This window comes from Puma concolor, chromosome D1 (assembly GCF_028749965.1).
Source record: "Puma concolor isolate L17-30 chromosome D1, mPumCon1.1.hap2, whole genome shotgun sequence".
NCBI classification, from domain to species: domain Eukaryota; kingdom Metazoa; phylum Chordata; class Mammalia; order Carnivora; family Felidae; genus Puma; species Puma concolor.
This window is the reverse complement of record NC_141676.1, coordinates 17,931,844-17,940,080: the sequence shown is the minus strand read 5'-3', so window position 1 is coordinate 17,940,080 and position 8,237 is coordinate 17,931,844. Positions and strand designations below refer to the sequence as shown.

At 53.7% G+C, this 8,237-nt stretch overlaps 1 long non-coding RNA gene across 1 annotated transcript; it reads left to right on the top strand.

Moving 5' to 3' along the window:
* Window positions 1–862: 862 nt before the first annotated feature.
* Window positions 863–2,083, top strand: LOC147576524 (uncharacterized). The gene is made up of 2 exons (XR_015241417.1): window positions 863–1,247; window positions 1,334–2,083. It is a non-coding gene; the product is annotated as an uncharacterized LOC147576524 (long non-coding RNA).
* The last annotated feature ends 6,154 nt before the right edge of the window (window positions 2,084–8,237 follow it).

The window sequence follows — 8,237 nt, the reverse complement described above, 5'->3', positions numbered from 1 at the left end:
TTTATTAGGCACCTCTGATGTGTCAGCCCCTGTTCTAGGCCTTGGGCAACGAAAGAGAATCAGACAAGGCACCCTGCCCTTGAGAAGCTAATTTGGGGACCATGCGGGAGGTGCCATGAGGATGGGTACTCAGAGGACTCTAGGGCAGCACCCAGAAGAGGGGGTTCTGGGAAGGCTTCCTGGGAGAGGTGGCATCTGAGCTGAATCTTGAAGGCTGGGGAGGAATTGGCCAGATAAGTAACAACGGGAAAAGGGGCGCCTGGGTGGCTCAGTTGGTTGGGCATCCGACTCTTGATTTTGGCTCAGGTCATGATCTCATGGTTTGCGAGTTCGAGCCCTGCGTCAGGCTCCGCGCCGACAACACAGAGCCCGCTTGGGATTCCCTCTCTCCCTCTCTCCCTGCCCCTTCCCTGTGCCTTCTCTCCTTCCCTCTCTCTCTGTCTCAAAAGGGAATAAACATTTTAAAACCATTTAAAAAATTAAGGGGCGCCTGGGTGGCTCAGCCGGTTGAACGTCCGACTTCGGCTCAGGTCACGAGCTCGCGGTTCGTGGGTTCGAGCCCCGCATGAGGCTCTGCGCTGACCGCCCGGAGCCTGGAGCCCGCTTCGGATTCTGTGTCTCCCTCTCTCTCTCTGCCCCTCCCCCACATGGGCGCTTTCTCTCTCTCTCTCTCTCTCTCTCTCTCAAAAAGAAATAAGCATTAAAAACATAAATAAAAAGAAACTCAAAACTTAAAAAAAAATAATAAAATGAGCAGAACGTTTGGAATTGAAAGATAAGCCTGGGGTAAGCACAGGGCATGAGTCCCAGTTGTATGGGCACCACGGGTAGAATAGACAGTTTGGAGCCCGGTCTCCTAACTGCTATTGCCTCGGCCACTGCAGCAGGGCTGGAGAAGGACCTCCCAACACACACACGTGTGTATACGTGTGATGCGTGTGCGTGTGTGTGGTGTCACGTGCATACACACACGCGCAGACCGCGTGGTGGCAAGATCCCATGTTTGGCAGATCGCGGGGGGCAAAGTATAGTCTATGAAATCAGACACCCGAGGCCTAATCCTGTCTCCCTTGCCTTTAGCTATATGACCTGGGACACATCATAAAGCATCCCCGTGCCTCAGTTTTCCCCGTCTGTAAGTTGGGATCGTGATCGTGCCCATTTCGAGGCATTGCTGAGAGGATTCTCTCAGACGGTACAGGACAGGCTCCTTCCAACGGCGTTTGGCATATGGAAAACAGTCAACGGTCGTGTCGTTATTTCGCCAACGCCAACAGTCAGAACTCCCCAAACCCATTCCTCAAAGGATTTCTGAGAACTCGAGCTGGGAAAGAATCACAAGGTCATTGGGCTCCGGGTGCTGTCCATCATAGCTGCTCTGCAAATAACCCGAGAGTGAGGTATGTCCTCAGACTAGAAAGTGACCTCGGGAGACAGAGGGCACAGAACGAGAGGCAGCAAAGGCTCAGAGGGAAGAAAGTACGTTCAGGGTATGTTCGGGAAGCAGCAAGTCCAGAGGTTTTTATTTGGGGGAAAGGCTATGATATGAAAGGGGACAGAGTTACCCCATTTGACTCTTGCTCCAGAAGCCAGATGAGGGGCAAAATGGACGAGTGGCGGGAAGTTTTAGCCTTTGGCAGAATAATGGCATGGGCTGCCTTAAAGGTAGTGAGCTCCCCCTCACTCGTGCTTCCTGTTTTGGGGGATTTCAAGCAGAAGCTAGAGGACCACCCATCCTACTATGCATGGCTGGGATCATCTCTGAAGCTCCAATGAGCCACTGAGCTACCTGGTATGGGAGAACCAAAAACGCACAAGATGGGGAAACTGGGAGGAGCTAAAAACTGAGTATGTACTAAGGCATCAGGCTAGAGGTGGGCACTGAACTGCCCTCGGTTGGCCGTTAAGTTTCATCCCTTTGCATTACAGACTGTCCGTCAGAGAAATGTAAAGAATGACGGAGAGTCCTATCAGCCATTTTCACTTTAGTATAAATTAGATGCCTTGATCCTTTTTTTCCATGACAACTGACTGATGATAGAAGACAGAAGTTACCAAATAAAAAGCGACAAGGACATGGAGAGTAAAGTGGGCAGGGCTCTAAGGTGAACTTCATTCATCTCAATTTTGCCAAGCAGAAGCCCTGACAACAACCTGGGAGGAAAGAAAATACTCAGTGGCAAGATGTCGCTATCACATATTCATTTCAGCAACCAGCTACGGAGTACCAACTATGTACTGTGCTGTGTGCAGGGCACTGGGGACACTAGATGAACTGGACACAGCTCCGGGCCTCTCGGGCATCTAGACAGACATGGAAATCTTGACATAAGCCGGCATGACTGGTGCTGTGATAGAAGGGTGAGCTTGAGCGGTAGATGATCCTTCCCATCAGCAGCTCCCCAGGCCTCTCTGTCTCTCTCTCTCTCTCATTCAGAGCCACCTCCGCGGGCCAGCTTGCACACTGCCCTCCTTCCTTCCTCTGCTCCCTCTCCAGGGCAAGGAAGACAGACGACTGTCACACGAGGGCCTGTCTGGGGCTCTGGGCGGGTGGATAATTAGACTCTGAGAGAAGCCATCTGCTTCAGGCCCCCAGGGGTCTCGGGCAGGCCGAGGCAGTGCAGCTGCTCCCGACCCGACCACGCAGCAGCTCTCACGGTGAAGTTCCTACGTGCAAAGGGTTTAAACGTTCTCCAGCCTGTGAGAAGGCTGTGTCCCCAGCAGCAGGGCCCAGGGTGAGGGGCTAGGGACTTGATCACGTCTCTATTTCCATGTCTGCGTGCTTTCTTGGAGCCCTGGCACCGAGCTGCAGGGATGGGGGCAAGCAGGGGCAGGGCGGGGGCGGGAGGTGGGGGGAATAGGGGAGGCCCAGGCTCCCGAGGGCAATCGTTAAAGCTGCAGAGATGAGAGAGATATAGGCCAGCGCCGCATCTCCAGAAGGGCTAACAGAGGCCCCGGGAAAGGGAGGGAGCGGGCCAAGGCCTCACAGTGAGAAACCATCTTCAAAGGTCAGCTCATCCCTTGCTGGCGACAGGAGGGGCAGTGAGGGTGGGGATGGGAGGGTCGGGCCAAGTGGCCCATCAGCCCTCAGCTCATAGGGAAAGCCTACCCCGCCACACAAAGAACTTCACCCCCAGGAGCGGGTCTTACCCTGGCAACCTCTAAGGTTGGTATTGTGATGCCCAGTGCACAGACGAAGATACTAAGACATAGAGAGCCTACGTCACTTGCCCCAGGCCACGCGGCTAGGAAGGAGAACAAGGCTTTGCATTCAAGTCCATCACTGAACTCACAGCTGCACTCTTACCCACACAAGGGGCAAAGCAGAGCCGTGGTAAAGCACACGAGTGCCAGGGCCGGACTGCTGTCTGGACTCCAACCCAGCCCTATCACTTTGGGGCTGTGTGAACCTGCGTAGATTGTCGTTTGGAGCCTCACTTGTCCCCCTCTTTAAAATGGGGATAATAACACCCACCTTATGGTATTCAGAAGATTAAATGAGTCGAAAAGGGGAAAGGACTCGATCACGCGAGCTGCCGTTGTCGACACGTCAGCCAGGGGAATCCTTTGACGATACTAAGTCCGATCACTTCACCTCACTGTTTAAAACAATCCAATGGCTTCCTCTCCACTCAGAGCAAAGGCTCAAGTCCCAGCCGTGGTCTCCATCTGGGCTCTGTCACCTCCCTATCCTCACCTCCCCCCATTCCACCTGCTCCTGACATGGCAGTCTCCTACCTCAGGGCCTTTGCCTTTACTCTTACCTGTGCCTGGAACACTGTACCCCCGCGTATTAGCCTGGCGCCTCCTTCAAACACCTGCTCTCATGTCGTCTTCTCTGCGAGGTCCGCCCTGACACTCTTCAAAATTGTCACCACCACCCACTTCCCTGCTTGATTTTCTCTGTAGCATTCATTGTCAGCAGATACTCCAAAACATAGCCTATTTAGTTATTATTACTACTGTGTCTCTCTCTCCCCACCTTGGAAAATAGCTCTTGAAAGCAGGGATGCTTGTCCTGCTCTGGCTGGCACAAAGCGGGACTCCAGGAACTGTGAATCGAGTGAATGAATGAGTGAGTGAATGACTATATCGGTCTGCCTCCACACTTGAAAGCCAAGGAGTCAAACACCAAGGAGACCAAGTCCCAAGGGCCACAAGCAGCTTGGAGGGGAGGCTCGGAGACTTGGTGGTCAGGGCAAGGCAATGACAGACAGAGGAGAGGAGAGTGACAGCCCTCCCAGCTCTTACCCTGCAGCCTGAACCCCACACGCAGCACCCAGCATATGGTGGGCACCCAAAGAATGCTTGTGGGCAGAATGGCAGGGAAGAGGGAGGGAGGGGCATTTACCGAACACATACCAGGCCCTAGAAAACAATCAACCAAAATATCCGTTCACTCATTCACAGATGAGACGTTGAAGACAGCCCTGTAGCAGTCAGGCACTGTCCTAGGGTCTCCAGGAGCTTACACTCTGGAGGGGGCAGGGAGGCGTGTAGTTCGTGATCCCTGCACCCTTGGACATCGCGATCTTGCGAATAACAGACATTAACCAGCTCCGCATGTTGCATATCAATACCATACCCATTTTACATACGAGGAAACTGAGGCTTGGGGTATTTAGGTGTTTGGGCCACTAGGTGGCAGAGCCGGGCCTAGAACCAGCTGGGTCTGCCTGGTTCCCAACTTCCTTCCTCCTCCCAAATGAGTGTGGCTTGCGTCCCGTGCTCAGAGGAGGGTGCGGCCTCAGGACTGGGACAGCAGGAAGACAGGAGGAACAGCCTGAGCTGCAATGCGGGGTTGGAACCCAGGGAGTCAGGTCCCAGGGCCAGGGAGAAAGTCATCTGAAGGTGGAGTAGCAGAAAGGGGCATCCCAGAGCGGGAGGAAAGCCACAGCAGAGCCTGCGGGCTGGCGGTTTCCAGTTTCTCCTTCAGGCACTTGGGAGCCAGTGAAGGTTTGGGAGCGCAGGGCCTCTTGAAGAGCAGCCTGGCAGCAAGTGCAGGAAAAGAGAAGCACGCAGAACCCCTGGCAAGATGGAGGCCTGGCCAGAGGCTACCCCAGTGACCTAGGAAGCAGGTGTAAGGCCATCAAAGGCCATACACAGATGCCAGGGAAGCCTGCACCGGTGAGGTCTAGATATTTAGTGTTCTGAAGGCAGTGCCCCGGGGGTGCCTGGGTGGCTCAGCTGGTTAAGCACTGACTTCGGCTCAGGTCACGATCTCGCGGTTTGTGGGTTCGAGCCCCGCATCAGGCTCTGTGCTGACAGCTCGGAGCCTGGAGCCTGCTTCGGATTCTGTGTCTCCCTGTCTCTCTCTCTCTCTCTCTCTCTCTCTCTCTCTCTCCCCTCCCCTGCGCATGCTCTGTCTCTCTCTGGCTCTCAATCATAAATAAACGTTAAAAAAAAAAAAAAAAAAAAGGCATCACCCCAGATGAAAACCAGAACTCACAAGCTGTTTGGCCCCAGTCATTGAAACCATCCGGAGTCAAAGACAGCTCTGAAGAAGGACAACGGTTAACACCTGGGGTGTGCTGGGGACGGTCACGGGCACCACCAGTGTGCTGTCTTCTGCACGTTCCAGCACCGTCCCGTGCAAACGTGATGTTTTTACGACGCTATGGAGGAGTAGCCTACATATCAGAAAATCTACCCACAACGCAATGGTCTTTCGTAAACTTACCAGAAGAGTGCGACCCCCATCATCAGTTTTAGAACATTTTCATCACCTCAGAAAGATCCCTCCGGCCCATTTGATGCTCATCCCCGACCTACCCCCTGCCTGCCCCCGGCAAGGGCTAACCTTCCTTCCGCCTCTATGGATTTGCTTTCTCTAGACGGTCTGTGTAAATGGAATCCTACGCTCCGGGGCCTCTTGTTTCTGGCCTCTTCCACACGGCATGACGTGTTGAGGCTCATCCATCTACTGGTGTATACAGTCGTTTGTTTCTTTTTAAGGCTTGGACAGTATTCCACTGCAGGCATATACGGTGGACATTTGTGTTTGTGATTTGGGGCTGTTCTGAAGCACGAATAATCCGGCTGCGGACATTCCTGTGTGAGTCCTTGAGTGACACAGGTTTTCAGTGCCTCGCGGATAGATGGGTAGAAGTGGCATGGCTGTGCACAAGGCATTTGTTTTGTGCGGGCGTCAGCCTATCCATAGCGCTAAGACCAGCTGAGAATGCCCGGAGGCCACCCCTGGGCCCCAGGCTACTTGTGGTGACCGCAGCCATTTCCCTGAAGGCAGCCAATGTCACGGCTGCACCAGCCCTTGGGGTTCTTTCTGCGATTGCAAGATTCCCCTCAGCAACAACCACCAGGGAACCCTGAAAACAAGGTTCATTACTTACAAGCCCTGGAGGGCACATCGTGTGCCCAGAGCCACATAGCAGAGTCATAGGAAGAGGGACAGTGCGAGCGTGTAGACCTGGCCTTTATTGGGGTTGAGGGTGGGGTGCCTAGGGCTTTGTGGGTTCACTCTTTATTGGTGAACTTAAAACCTAAGAGCAGAGGGGCGCCTGGGTGGCTCAGTCACTTAAGCCTCCGACTTCGGCTCAGGTCATGATCTCACAGCTTGTGAGTTCAAGCCCCACATCGGGCTCTGTGCTGACGGCTCAGAGCCTGGAGCCTGCTTTGGATTCTAAGTGTCTCTCTCTCTCTGCCGCTCCCCTGCTCGCTCTCTGTCTCTCATAAAAAAAAAAAAAAAAAAGTAAATGTTAAAAAAAAATTCTTTTTTAATGAATAAATAAAACCTAAAAGCGTAAATGAAAGCATCAGGAGGAAAACACAAGTCCCCTCCAGCAGTCAGCTCTGTAGGTCACCCAGGGCTTTCCAGAAGGGAGACTTCATGGTGTCGAGGCGGGGGCGGGGGGTGCGCGGAGCAGGGCTGGTTCTTTATCTAGTTGTGTTTATTCTAGATGGATGTCTTTGAAATGATTGCCTCTGCAATCAAAAGCTTAATGTCAGGCACTTACATTGCAATCAGGAAAAACTAATGGCCGGGCACTCTACCGCAGTACTGTTATCATCATTTTTCATGCGAGGGCACTGGAGTTCAGAGAGGTCAAGTGAATTGCCCCGTGACACCGGGTCATAGCGGAGTAAGGGAAGTAGATTGACTGTAACACAAATCATGGGCTGTATGTGTCTCTTGGTAGACCTCGCTTTCCGAAAGGAACTTTCCCACGGACCTCTTTACGGTCACGTGCCTATCATTCCACCACCAGCCCGTCTTTCTGTCATGTCGGGAGCCGCTTCCCTTCGTTCTCATTTGCAAGGTGAATTCTCTGGCCGTGGCGAAGTGTTAATTCCCAACAGCTTCCTGTAAAGGGTCTCCAGCCAGCGAGTCTGGGCCCTGCAAAGGGAAGAGGTAAGGGAGACAAGAAAGGTGTAGAGAGGGCCTGGAAAAGAAGCCAAGATGGCCTTGGTCCCGCCATGTTGGCCCTGGCTGGTGCTAACCCCCGGATGGGCTCAGCTCCCTCCATTCACACTCACTGGGGGTCTCCCCTGGGCCAGGCCCTGTGCTGGACACCGAGAGGGAGACGGGGTGAATCAGGCCTGACTCTGCTCAGAAGGTCACAGCCCACTGGGCCAAGGACTTTCACCATGACACGCCAGAGAGGTGCCACCTGGGGGCAGGCACCAAGAGCTCCAAAAGCCAGCACAGGGAGAGATGAATCCCTACTGGGGAGACAGGAGATTCTTCCTGGGTGAGGTGGCATTTCAACAGAGCCTTGAATGGTGCTTCCGGATTCCATGTAAGGAAAGGCTTTCCAGGCAGAGGGCTCAGCATGAGCAAAGGGGTGTTGGAAGGGGCGGGATTCAGAGTTGACCTTTGGATAAGAGTTGACCCCTACAGATAAGGCCTAGGTCAGAGCCCCGCACACTCCAATGCCTCAGGGGGCTCCACGGCCACACTGATGGGTGAATCAGACCACCCCGGAGATGTCATGAACTGGGGGCACAAACATCCTGTTCAAATGGTGGCTGCGGTTCAGCCTGAGCCAGTTGTCCGCGGTGTGAGAACACAGGCCCGGTACTGCCAGATCTTTGATGTTTCAAAAGAAACCGGAAAACCTAAATATTTATGCGACATGCTCAGATTTGGCAGTGTCCGAAATGCATGTCATATTCTGGAAGCTCATGTGTAGGCGGGCCACCGTCTGGGGGTCAACCTCTGGCCGATGTGCCCAGTGTCCAGAGAGGCCCCGCCCTCTCGAGAGCAGGACCCAGAGGGG